Source organism: Tasmannia lanceolata, unplaced genomic scaffold, assembly GCF_043159265.1.
Source record: "Tasmannia lanceolata isolate RefF3 unplaced genomic scaffold, GAP_Taslan_0.1 ptg000573l, whole genome shotgun sequence".
Lineage (NCBI taxonomy): Eukaryota > Viridiplantae > Streptophyta > Magnoliopsida > Canellales > Winteraceae > Tasmannia > Tasmannia lanceolata.
The window spans coordinates 7,501-22,500 of NW_027519245.1; positions in this window are offsets into that span (position 1 = coordinate 7,501).

Sequence of the window (15,000 nt, forward strand, 5' to 3'; positions counted from 1 at the left end):
TGACAGGCATTTGCTGCGATTGGTCGTGTGAACCAAAAACCTATTAATAGATACGAACACATTCCCACGAGTTCCCAAAAAATATAAATTTGTATCAAATTGGAACTAGTAACTAATCCCAACATGGAAGTATTGGAAAAACTCATATAAGCAAAAAATCTCAAATATCCTTGATCATGAGACATATACTTGTCACTATAAATAAGAACCATGATTCCGACAGTAGTGATTAGTATTGACATAATAGAAGTAAGTGGGTCGATCAAGTGTCCGAACTCTAAGGAAAAATCATTATTGATGGTCCAAGACCATAGATATTGATAGATGGAACTGCCATCTATTTGTTGAACAGACAGATCGGCCGAAAAAACCATAACTATACTTAGCAATGAAACACTGGGAAAAGCCCACATACGACGAAGATTTTTTGTTGCGGTCGGAACAAGCAGAAGTCCCAATCCTATTGACATAGTAACTGGAAGTGGAACGAAAGGTATGATCCATGCATATTGATATATGGGTTGCATAATCAAATCAAACTTTTTTTTTTTATTCTTATTAATTTTTCCGATTCACCAGCTCTTATCTTTTTTGTAAAGAGCAATAATCAAATAAATAAAAAAATCAAGATATAAAAACTCAAATATTATTTTGAATTCTTCATTATTCTGATTCTTTCCCAGATATTTGAAAAATTCAAATCAAGAAGTTACAATTGTTCAAATAACCAAGTTACTGCTTAAAAATGACTACCTAGTGATTAACTAAGATATTTATTGAGATACAGAATATGAGATTTTCAATCATTCCACTATTACGGTGATTTATATCCATATAGTAATAAGGAAAAAGAATTACACCAAAATAGTACTTGATTCTGATATGAATTATAGGATCCACCAATAACTCGACCTAATAAAATAACACCTAGTTATTTTAGTTAGTTTATTTGGAGTCATTGACTAATTCATTCTGGAACTGATTGATTGGCTTCTAGTCAAATAAAACAAACATATTTTATGGAAAATCCTACGATACTCGTCATTTCGCATAGAGCTGAAATAATAAATTACTAAAATGACCTTTATCAAGTAATGTATCGTTTAAGAGATTAACTACATGATCTCATTTGAATTTAAATTATGGGTACTCCATTCTCGAGTTTGATCAATTAATCGAAAAAATTTTATATTATTGTTTTCTTAAATTAGGTAAGGGTAAAATGTATGGGTTCTTAAGTTTTTTGATTTGATTTATTAAATGTAACATGACGATATATAAATAGACTGAGATATAAATTGGAACCCTTTTTTTTTTTTCATCCCTAGTTATACTATATGTGATGCGCACATATCTGTATTTTTTATGTTATGAAGGAAGTATCCACTATGGAATAGATATAGATAATGGATAGAAAGAACGATTTATTTTGAACAATACAATACATGTCTTTCACATCCAACTATAAAAATGAGAAACCTCTTTCTTTTAAAATGGCAGTTCCAAAGAAACGTACTTCTATGTCAAAAAAGCGTATTCGCAAAAATATTTGGAAGAGAAAGGGATATTGGGCCGCGATAAAAGCTTTATCCTTAGCTAAATCTATTTCTACCGGGCATTCAAAAAGTTTTTTTGTGCAACAAACAAGTAATAAAGCCGCGGAATAATCTGAATGAATCGACATGACTCGATGAATTGGATGATTTAGAAGATGAATAATTTACATTTTACATTAACGAATTTTGGAACTCATCAATATGAGATAGAACTGGATGTTGTGGTATGTAGAATAATAATTCGCCTGTCTAATTGAGTTCTAAAAACGATTGATTTCCGTTTTGTTTTGTTTGAAAAAAAAAAAAAGAAGTCATTAGATAGAAGATAAAGGTTTCACTTTTCATTCCTTATAGTATTCTAGAATGGTATTCTATTAGATTTTTATAATTTGCGAGATGGGGATTGTAACTTTCCCCATCAATTCGCTTTCACAATAACAAAAATCTCATTTTTATGTCGGATCCATGAAATGAGATAAATGAGAAATGAATCATAAAAAAAAAATGAGATAGAAAAAAAAGGACAATTTTTAGTTGTATACCTCGACTGAGGACATAACCCTCTAGTTCCAACTGGTCCAGGGGGACTTATACTCCGTGAAAATGATTGTTAAAACTGACACCATACCACTATACTAAGTTAAGTATTATTGAACGTTCAAATATTTATTTGAACGAGTTTTTTGATTCATCGATTCTAATCTTTCCTAAGATCGATTGGATTGAATCCATCAATCTCGACGATTGAACATAGTATGGGCTATTATTATTTCGATCAAGCCGCCATGGTGAAATCGGTAGACACGCTGCTCTTAGGAAGCAGTGCTAGAGCATCTCGGTTCGAATCCGAGTGGCGGCATCCCCTAAAAGGGGCAAGATAAATCCTATCTTATAAGGAATTCAATTCCTTTCCTTATTTCCATTCCATAATTGAGGAACACACACCCCCCCTTTTTTTTTTTACAAAATAATTTTTTATGATATTTGCGACTTTAGAACATATATTAACTCACATATCTTTTTCGATCATTTCAATTGTTATTACGATTCATTTGATGGATTTATTAGTCCATCAAATCGTAGGAATATGTGATTCATCAGAAAAAGGCATTATAGCTACTTTTTTCTGTATAACAGGATTATTAATAACTCGTTGGATTTATTTGAGACATTTCCCGTTAAGTGATTTATATGAATCATTAATGTTCCTTTCATGGAGTTTCTCCATTATTCATATGGTTCCTAAAGTGGGGAACCATAAAAATAATTTAAGCGCAATAACTGGGCCAAGTGCTATTTTTACCCAAGGCTTTGCCACTTCAGGTCTTTTAACTGAAATGCATCAATCCGCAATATTAGTACCCGCCCTACAATCCCAGTGGTTAATGATGCACGTAAGTATGATGTTATTGAGCTATGCAGCTCTTTTATGTGGAGCGTTATTATCAGTAGCTTTTCTAGTCATCACATTTCGAAAAAACACAGATATTGTTGTTAAAACCAATCATTTATTAATTGGGACATTTTCCTTTGGTGAGATCCAATACTTGAATGAGAAAAGAAGTGTTTTACAAAACACTTCTTTTCCTTCATTTAGAAATTATCACAGGTATCGATTGACTCGGCGATTGGATCATTGGAGTTATCGTGTCATTAGTCTAGGGTTTATCTTTTCAACCATAGGTATTCTTTCGGGAGCAGTATGGGCTAATGAGGCATGGGGGTCTTATTGGAATTGGGACCCCAAGGAAACTTGGGCATTTATTACTTGGACCATATTCGCGATTTATTTACATACTAGAACAAATCAAAGTTTGCAAGGTGTTAATTCGGCAATTGTAGCTTCTATCGGATTTCTTATAATTTGGATATGCTATTTTGGGGTCAATCTATTAGGAATAGGACTACATAGTTATGGTTCATTCACATTAACAGCGAATTGAAGAAGGGACTTGAAGAATACATGGGAACATCAATCTCCAATATATAACGAAAATTAGTGTGAGTTTTTGAGAACCATTTGAATCAAGTAGTAATTCAAATGGTTCTCAAAAACTCCAGATGTATCTGATTACAATTCCAATTCACTTCATTTTTTTTTTTTCAGTGTACAGCGACCGATTTTGTAAATCACAGGATTATTTGACTTTATTTCTTATTTATGAAAACTATTTATGAAAGTAATTAGATAGAATAGCTTCTACCTTCTCAACTGATAGTGAGAGAACGAAATCGGGATAAATACCGATACCTATTACGGGTAGAAAGATACAGATCGAAACAAATAGTTCTCGCGGTCCAGAATCCACAAAGTAGGAGTTTGTAACATTGAATAGTTTGTATCCATAGAACATCTGGCGTAACATAGATAATGAATAAATAGGAGTTAATATCATTCCAATTGCCATTACAAAAGTAATTAGTATTTTTGGCATTAAAAGGTATTTTGGGCTGGTAATTATTCCAAAAAAGACTACCAATTCTGCAACAAAACCACTCATTCCTGGCAGTGCAAGCGAAGCCATCGAGAAGCTACTTAACATGGTAAATATTTTTGGCATTGGGGTAGCTATTCCTCCCATTTCATCGAGATAAACAAGACGTATTCTATCGTAACTCGTTCCTGCCAAGAAAAAGAGTGCAGCACCAATAAATCCATGAGAAATGATTTGTAAAATGGCTCCATTGAGTCCCATATCAGTTATGGAAGCAATTCCGATAATTGTGAAACCCATATGAGATACGGAGGAATAGGCTATTCGCTTTTTTAAATTGCGTTGACCGGGAGAAGTTGAAGCTGCATAGATTATTTGAATCGTTCCGACTATCATCAACCAGGGAGAAAATATAGAATGAGCATGGGGTAATAATTCCATATTGATCCGAACCAATCCATATGCTCCCATTTTTAATAAAATTCCAGCTAGAAGCATACATGTACTGTAATGTGCTTCTCCATGGGTATCTGGTAACCATGTATGTAGGGGTATAATCGGTGATTTGACAGCATAAGCAATAAAGAAGCCAAAATAGAATATTATTTCCAATGCCGCGGGATACGATCGATTAGCTGATGTTTCAAAATTTAATGTTGGTTCATTGGAACCATATAAACCCATACCTGGAACTCCCATTAAGAGAAAAATGGAACCCCCCGCAGTGTACAAAATGAACTTTGTAGCTGAGTACAGACGTTTCTTACCTCCCCACATGGATAAAAGTAGGTAAACAGGAATTAATTCTAACTCCCACATGATGAAAAAAAGTAAAAGGTCTCGAGAAGAAAATGATCCTATTTGACCGCTGTACATTGCTAACATCAGGAAATGGAACAATCGCGAATCTCTAGTAACTGGCCAAGCCGCTAAAGTAGCTAAAGTAGTGATGAATCCCGTCAGTAAAATGGGTCCGATGGAAAGTCCATCGATCCCGAGTCTCCAGTGAAAATACAAAATATTTATCCATTTATAATCCTCCTCCAATTGGATTAATGGATCGTCCAATTGGAAATGATAACAGAATGCATAGGTCGTTAGAAGGAGTTCTAACAAGCAGATGCATATAGTATACCATCTCACCACCTTATTTCCTCTATGAGGGAGAAAGAAAATTGATGAACCCGCGGATATTGGAAAAACAACAATTATTGTTAACCAAGGAAAATAACTCGTGGTAAAGACAAGATAGACTTTGACCATAAAAACCCGCGCTCGAAATAATATATTTTCTCGAGTACGGGTTTTTGTCGGTAAAGAAGAATCAAATGGATTCAAGTAGAGTTTTACGGAACGTATCAATAAGCTAGACCCATGCTGCGAGTTGTCTCATGCCATAAATAAACCCGGACACTCAAGAAATCTGTTGGACAAGCGGATTCACATCTCTTACAACCTACACAGTCTTCTGTTCTTGGAGCAGGAGCAATTTGCTTAGCTTTACATCCGTCCCAAGGTATCATTTCCAATACATCTGTGGGGCAGGCTCGTACACATTGAGTACATCCTATACATGTATCATAAATCTTTACTGAATGTGACATTGTGTCTATCAATTTTTTGAACGTTATCAATTTTCGATCTGGTAAAATCGGTAGTAAATGAATCATATATTGTAGATACCAATGAATCAGTAGTTTACCAGAATTGATTTTTTTTTAGAATCAATTTACCTCTGGATCTGTTTAGGAAAGAGGACCAAGATACTTTGATTTCTTACGTTTCAGCAAACATGGTCATACGAGTCATATATGCTAATTTTAATTGGTGAATATAATATTATATATATCTGTCTTTTTTTATATCATTATGACTATTTATTCAACAAGTTCGATTGATTGATACGAGTTGATTTTCTGTTACGATGGATCGACGAAACAATAGCTGGCCCAATAGCTGCTTCAGCGGCTGCAATAGCTATAACAAAGATCGAGAAAATGTCTCCTTTTAATTGTCGACTATCAAATAAATCAGAAAACGTTACGAGATTCATATTAACCGCATTCAGTATAAGCTCAAGACACATAAGTGCTCTAACCATATTTCGACTTGTGATCAATCCATAAATACCAATAGAAAATAAATAGGCACTCAAAATAAGTACATGCTCGAGCATCATTGACCAACTCCTCATCAATCTCGATTCATTTCAATATGAACAACAATTTCACTGATTGACTCGAATATAAAACAAGTACGGAACAAAGGAAGGTATTGGTAATGGATCGAACTAAAACAAAACCCTTTTTAATTTAATTATGAACAATAAATATATAAATTGAATTGAAGCAAAATGGATGTAATAACAATACAAGAAGACAGAACAAGGCCTTATTTATTTTTATTTTAAATTTATTTTAATTTTATTTTGGATTTCTAATTCATTTCTAATTCTAAGTATTTATTACTGACGAGCCATAGCAATTGCACCTATCAAGGCAACTAAAAGAATTATAGAAATGAGTTCAAATGGAAGATAAAAATCTGTTGATAAATGAATCCCAATTTGTTGAACATTACTTATCAGGTCCTGCTCTATAATCTGGTTTGATCCTGTAGTCCAAATAATCCCATACCATGACGTATCTGAAATAGTAGTAATTAGTGAAAAAAGAATACTTGTACAAACCAGTGAAGTGACCCCATCTCCAACGGTCCAAAGATAGAAATCATTGTAATATTCTGAACCATTCATGAACATCACAGCAAATATGATTAAGACATTTACAGCTCCCACGTAAATAAGGAGCTGTGCAGCAGCTACAAAATAGGAGTTAGATAGAATATGGAATAAGGATATACAAACAAGAACCAATCCCAATGAAAAGGCAGAAAAAATGGGATTGGTAAGTAATACCACTCCTAGACCCCCTAGTATAAGACCTGATCCCAAAAATACTAAAAGAATATCATGTATTGGCCCAGGTAAATCCATTATGTATAAAATAAGAGATAAAAAAAAGTTGAAATATTTCATGACCTTACTGACCCAGCCAGGAAAAAAGAGGTTACCTTGTTTTTTTCTTGTATATGATACGTTTCTAATTGAATCGTAATGGGGTCTGGATTGAGGTAGATACAGTTATTGGACTAATTCCACTTCTGTATCCGAAAGAGTAGTTCGGAGTTTGATATTCCGAAATCATCATGACTATATTCATATATTCTAAATCCAAATCAAGCCGCGATTCTCACCAATCAATAGTTATGATTTGTAGTTACTGACCAACCAAAATGAAAGAAGCTTCACTCCTTTAGATCAAAAATGAATCTTAGTCATTGGTAATCGTTATTGAATCAAGGGGTTTATCTGTGGTTATTTTAATTTGAGTCGAATTCATAATTGTTCGAATTGTGTAATCCCCAATTACTGACATTGGTAACCGACCCAAAGCAATTTGATTATAATTCAATTCGTGACGATCATAAGTGGAAAGTTCATATTCTTCAGTCATTGATAGACAGTTTGTTGGACAATACTCGACGCAGTTACCACAAAATATACAGATTCCAAAATCAATACTATAATTAAGCAACCGTTTCTTTCTAATATCTGTTTCCAATCTCCAATCAACAACGGGTAGATCTATGGGACATACACGAACACATACTTCACAAGCAATGCATTTATCAAATTCAAAGTGGATTCGACCACGGAAACGCTCTGATGTGATCGATTTTTCATAAGGATATTGAATAGTTATAGGTAAACGATTCGCGTGGGATAAGGTAATCATGAAACTTTGACCAATGTACCTTGCAGCTCGTACTGTTTGTTGACCATAATTCATGAACCCAGTCATCATAGGGAACATATCGTGGCTATCCATGAATAATTTGATATTTCTTTCTCTTGCTTAAGGGAGGTTATGAATCTAGAGTATCATATACTGTTACAGTGAAAGGAGTTGGGAAGAAGTTGTCAATAATAGATTACCCAGAGAAATGGGTAAAAGAAATTTCCATCCAAGATTTAATAGTTGGTCCATTCTCATCCTAGGTAAAGTCCATCTTGTTGTGATAGGAATGAACAGGAACAAATAAGCTTTAGCTAATGTAATAAGGATACCAATCGTTGTTCCAAATACTCCCCCCGTTTTATTTATTCCGAAAAGTTCAGGAATGAATATGTACGGAATAGAGAGATTCCACCCGCCCAAGTAAAGAACTGTTACAAATAATGAAGAAACTAGTAGATTTAGGTAAGAAGCAACGTAAAATAAACCAAATTTGATACCTGAATATTCGGTTTGATAACCCGCTACTAATTCTTCTTCTGCTTCTGGTAAATCAAAAGGTAATCTCTCACATTCTGCTAGGGAAGAAATTATAAAAACTATAAACCCTATGGGTTGACGCCACAGATTCCATCCCCAAAACCCATATTTTGACTGTGCCTCAACTATATCAATTGTACTTGAACTGTTAGATAATCATAGTCGATGATAACATCACTGTTCCCATCGCTATTTCAGAACCGTACATGAGACCTCAGCTTCATACGGCTCCTCGATGGCCACAAATAAATCTAAGGACTGATTCAGTATTACCTCGGCATTTTTTGAGAGTGAATAGAGTAAAGATGCATCAGGGAGTCCCTAATTAGACCAATGGAATTCTGTCTGCTATAATAACAAATTCAAAGTGCTTCCGAATTGCTCTCATAATTTATTTTATAATTAATATTACAATTTATCTTTGTTCAGTAATAGCTTAATCTTTCAATAAAATACTCGTTGTATCAATAGATATTTCTACCCATATCTTTCGATTACGAAAAAGAATTAGACACTCTACATTAGTTCATTTCATGAATCATGATAAGAAGCCTATCTGTATTAATACGGATGGGATGGAGGAAAGAAAGAATAAAGAAAGATCTATTACTATTTATTTTTCCTATTGCATTCCATTTCTTTCGTTCCTGTTCTTCTTTCGCAGAAGAGGGGATTCTCAAAAAAAAAATAAAGGATTACTTCGTTCCCGATAGTCATTTCTTTAATCAGTGGATAGGAGCATACTCTGGATCGGAATCATGGGGAAGTACTGCTTGATCATTTCTACCAACTTAAAGCCCTCATTATGATTCCTTTTATGCAAAAATATCCCTTTGGTTTTTGATACCTTACATTATTTCCATGACGAATCCTTTGTGTACCTTGGTGTTCCTAACCGTCCACTCATTTTTGATTGATTCCCGATATGATAATGCATACAATAACAATTGTAGAAACTCCATACAGTTGATCTTTTGCACCCGCTTCAAGTCATGATGACTAATCAACCAATCTTGGGGTAAACAGTTTCCACCGCTTATCTTTACTTACACTTTCCTCTCGTACATAGGGAATGAGAATCAATCTTCTTACTGCGAATTCATAAGCTGTTTTGTTTCACTCATATAACCATCTCGTTTAGTTCATCAACCTAAATGGTGAATAAAAAAATCAAGATATCTATTCAATACATTCAACCTCTTTCCTAGAAATAAAGGAAAGAAATAAAAGTTAATGTTGCAACGAATCACACGTAGAGATATTGATAACACACATGGAGTTAATGGTATTTCATAACTAATAGATTGAGCAGCAGCTCGTAGACCACCTGAAATATTTATTATTCGATCCATATCCTGACATAAGAAGTCCAATAGGAGCAATACTGGAAATGGCGATCCACAAAAAAACACCTATACCGAGATCGGCTAGAACAAGGCGATAGCCAAAAGGAATTACTGAATAACTTAGTAGAATTGATATGACCGCTATGGATGGCCCGATACTGAATAAACGAATATCTCCTCTAGATGGGAGAAGATCCTCTTTGAAAAGCAGTTTTGTCCCATCCGCTAGAGCTTGAAGAATTCCCAAGGGACCAGCATATTCAGGCCCAATACGTTGTTGTATCCCTGCGGATATTTCTCTTTCTAACCACACAATCACGAGTACCCCTATTGTGATCCCCGATACGGGAGTAAAAATAGGGACAAGCGTCCCTATAAGGCCATAGCCTTCTTTTAAAGATTCCGATCTGGAAAAAGAATTGATAGCTTGTACTTCTGTCGTATCAATTATCATTTCAACGATCAACTTCTCCCATAATGATATCTATACTACCTAGTATCGTCATGATATCAGCCAATTTCATTCTTTTAACTAGCTGAGGAATAATTTGCAAATTTATGAAACCCGGTGGACGAATTTTCCATCTCCAGGGAAAAACACTATTATCTCCTATCAGAAAAATTCCTAATTCTCCTTTTGGGGCTTCTACTCTCACATAAAGTTCTTGTTTTAACAATTCAAAGGTGGGAGAAGGTTTTTTACTAATGAATCGGTATTCAAAATCGTTCCATTCAGAATCCTTTGCTCTATCAAAGCGTCGTACTTCTAAATTCTCATAGGGTCCCCCCGGAATTCCTTCCAGAGCCTGTTGAAGAATTTTTATAGATTCCGTCATTTCACTGATTCGTACTAAATAACGAGCTAATGAGTCTCCTTCTTTTTGCCATTGGACTTCCCAATCGAATTCATCGTAACACTCATAATGATCAACTTTACGAAGATCCCATTGGATTCCGGAAGCTCGTAGCATTGGTCCCGATAAACCCCAATTTATTGCTTCCTCTCCACCAATAATGCCCACTCCTTCAACTCGTTCCAAAAAAATAGGATTCCGCGTAATAAGCTTTTGATATTCAACAACTCCTGTTAAAGAATAATCGCAGAAATCCAAACATTTATCTATCCATCCGTGAGGTAGATCAGCAGCTACTCCTCCGATACGGAAATAATTATGCATCATTCGCATACCTGTGGCAGCTTCGAATAGATCATATAGCAATTCTCTCTCTCGGAAAATATAGAAGAAAGGAGTCTGTGCACCGATATCTGCCATAAAAGGCCCAAGCCATAACAAATGAGAAGCTATACGACTTAGCTCCAGCATAATAACTCTGATATAACTGGCTCTTTTAGGTACTTGAATATTTCCCAATTGTTCGGGGGCATTTACCGTTATTGCCTCTGTGAACATAGTAGCTAAATAATCCCAACGTGTTACATACGGCAGATATTGTATAATTGTTCGGTTTTCCGCAATTTTTTCCATTCCTCTGTGTAAATAACCCAATATAGGTTCACAGTCAATAACATCTTCACCATCTAGAGTAACAATGAGTCGAAGAACACCATGCATTGATGGGTGGTGAGGGCCCATATTGACTATCATGAGGTCTTTTTTTGTAGCCGGTACAGTCATATGCTTTCTTCCCCGATTCATTATTCCATGAATTGTTGAAAACGAAACAAAGTTCATCAAAATTCAAGATCTAATAAACCAAAAAATTCAAATGAATCCTCAAATTAACGATTTTTTGGCTCCCGAATATCCAACTGACCAATTAATTCCTTATAACGTACTCTATTTTTTTTTGACAAATAAGCCAGCAGCCGTTGACGTTTTCCCAGAATTTTTCGCAGACCTCTCTGAGATAAATAGTCTTTTCTGTGAAATTCAAAATGTGCAGTAAGTCTCCGTATCTTATTGGTGAAATTGAATACTTGAAATTCAACAGACCCTTTGTTTTTTTCTTTTTCTTCTTGCGGAATAACCGAGATAAATAAATTTTTTACCATAAAAAAGAATAATTCTTCTCTCTTTTTTTTTTTCTTTCGTTCCCACAAATATGGATTTTACCGATCAGGAATAATAATAAAATGATAATGCCAGTCATTTCGATCTGGTACACACAATAATCTGGATTTATTCATATAATAACTTTTTCTATTTAAATTGAATTAATAAATCCAATTTAATTTGTAATTTGATTCGGATACAATACATAGAAAGGGATGGTACATTTCTGGACCCACGAAAGAGAATGATTTGGGTTTAAGAAGATTCTGTTGATTCATTCCTAGGTCCAATTGATACGTCATTGAATCAGTATCATGTGTCAGAATGTAATGTAACACAACGTGTGTGTACACCTGTCTGTCTTCATATATCGGCTATGATACATGATGTATATAAAATGTACCATTAACTAATTCTGAATCGTGGATACATATATATTCTTGACATACTGAAACGACTGCCATTATTCGTATCAAACCAATAGCGATTCATACAAGCTAAATCTTCTAATCGATAATTGGGCCAAAGAAATAATTTGAATTGAATGAATTTATTTGTATCTGTATCAAGACACTTGTCCTCATCCAAAAATTGCCCAGAGTTCTTTACGTTATTCTCATTGAAAAATACTGGATTTATATCCACAATATTCTCATTACTGAAATTGAAACACATTAAAATTCTCAATTTTCTACGACGTCTAGGAGATAGAATATTTTCAGGAACAAGAAAATCATAATGATTTTCATCTCCATTCATAAGCATCTTTCCATGTTGTGCAATAGATCCATTGAAAGAATTCTCATCAACATATTTTTTTTCTCGACGTTCTCGATTAGTTTGGTGTTTACTCTTATGGACCAATGAAATGCCTATGGTTTGATACATAATAAATTGTCCATCCCGTTTTATAGACAGGCGGGCTGGTTCAATAATAAATATTCCCCTTTTTATCAATTCCGTAAGAGTGAGATCCTTCTGAATCAACATTACGTCCAGGCGCATTTCTCCTCTTTGAATAGAGGATATAGCAATTTCCCTTGGATTTATCAGTCTAAGCAGGAGGCAATATACCTTGATATTATTGATCATTCTTTGATTCAAAGAATCGTCCCATCTCAATTGAAAAAGCAAATATCTTTTTAGGAAGAACTCTAGTTCTGCTTCTCTGTTGCTCTTGTATTTTCTTTTCTTTCTCCTTTTTTTAATGTCTGATTCCGCGTAATCCTTTTCAACATATTTTTTTTTTTTTTGTGCATCTGATTCAAGATTCTCTTGGTTTCGTGCATCTGATCTAATATCCCCTTGGCCCGGCTGTTCTTCTTCTTTTTCTTTATTTCGGTTCTCTAATTCAAGATATTCTTTTTGATTAGATGATATACGAAGATCTTTTTTTTGATTTTCACTAATGTTTTTATTTTCACTAATGTTTTTATTTCCATGAAAATTTAAAAGAAGTAATTTGATTGGTATGATCCATGGTTTCATTTTATATGTATCATAAAGTCGCACAAATTCTGGGAAGAACCAAGATTCCAGATTCGATATGGGACGATATCGCATTTCTTCATTCATTCCCATCCAATCAAAAAAGTTTTTTTTTTGATTGGGTGGGTTGATTTCTTGATGAATCGTGAAATAAAAAAGATCTTTTTTATCAATTATTTCATAATCATTAATCCCATTCTTAGTATTTTTATTAATATTGGTCCCAGTATCCATATCGGTCCAGGTATCAATATCGATATTTTTTCTAAGACAAAAATGCAGAATTCTCCACTCAAAATATTTTCTATCCGGATTTTTACCCGTATCCATAATAGACTCTTCTTCTAGATAATCACTAATAGCTATATCCCCCAGTACATAACATGATTCGGGTTTAGGTGTGTTGTCATTATAGGGAATCTCTCGGCCCCCATTTACTTTTAACGGGGATACATAAATATATGAGCTCTTCCTATCCTCATAATTAATATATTTACACGATAAAAGATCATATCTGTAGTGTTTTTTAAATTTTTCTTTTTGACTCGGCAATGAATTCACCGCGCAATCATTTTCTTTCTCGTAATAAATGAATTGGTCTTTTTCTTTTTCATATGAATCCCATTTTTTGGAATCTTTATTTTCAATCGTACGACGATGATTGACTCTAGTTCGCCATTTTTTCGATACTAATCTAGACCATCTATTCTGAGATAAATTGTATTGATAATGACGCTTTAACCAGTTTTTCCATTCATTCATTCTGGAATTCGAAAATTTCTTATGTCTTGGTTTGAAATCAAAAATTCCTCGTGTACCCAAATAGTCCTTTATTCTATGCTTAATAAAAGGAGATGCGCCATGATATTGAAGTACAGATATCAAGTGATACTTGTTAATAACTTCTTGGTTTTGTGATAATTTGTAAAATACATATGCTTGGGACAAGAAAGATAAGTTACAATAAATCTGTGAATTATTATTTCGAATATTCGAAATAGAAAGTGACTTTTGGATAGTCAAAATAAACTGAGTTGTATTTTGATTTGTTTCATCAATTCCTTCTTTATTTGTTTCATTATTGTAAATATATTTATCGATAAGATTTTTTGTTGATTCAAGGAAAAGTTGTGTATTAATCCTGGGAATGTTAATGGCACATAGAAAGATATCTATGTATATTCTTTCAATGAAATATTTTATAAAATATTGCGATTTACGTATTAATCGGGCACTTCTTTTTTTTGATCTCTGCCAAATATGTTTCTGTGATTCCGATCTTTCATCATCAAAACTTGTCTTGTTAGGACTAATATTTATATCTGTATCTGTAGTTAGAAATATTTTTTTCTTGTCTTTTTTTATTTTTTCTATTTGATTTTTGATTTTGGTTGTACTATCAGTCAGATCTTTCATTTTTTTTTCTGTCAGTGAATAATTTGTCCAATCCATGGATCTAATTTGAATAGTCGAGTCGTGAGTAATCTTATTACTGATTATGAAATCTTTTCCAGTTTCACTCGGTTGATAGCCTTTCCTCAACCCAAATAATAAAATTGAGTTCACTTTTGTAAGCTCTTTCATTATTCTTTTTATAAATAGAACTATTTTGATAACCCATCTTATTTTTTCTTTTGAGACCTTTAGACAACATTTTGTTCTTTCTTTTAAAATTCTGAAAACTCGAAAATATTTTTTTTGAACTTTTCTCGTTTTTTTTTCGAGTTCTTTAAAAATGGGTTCAAAAAAAGAAGGTTCTTTTCGTGGAGAACCAAAAGGTAATTCAGTTTCCATTCCCCAGACCGTTAAAAAACAAAAATTTT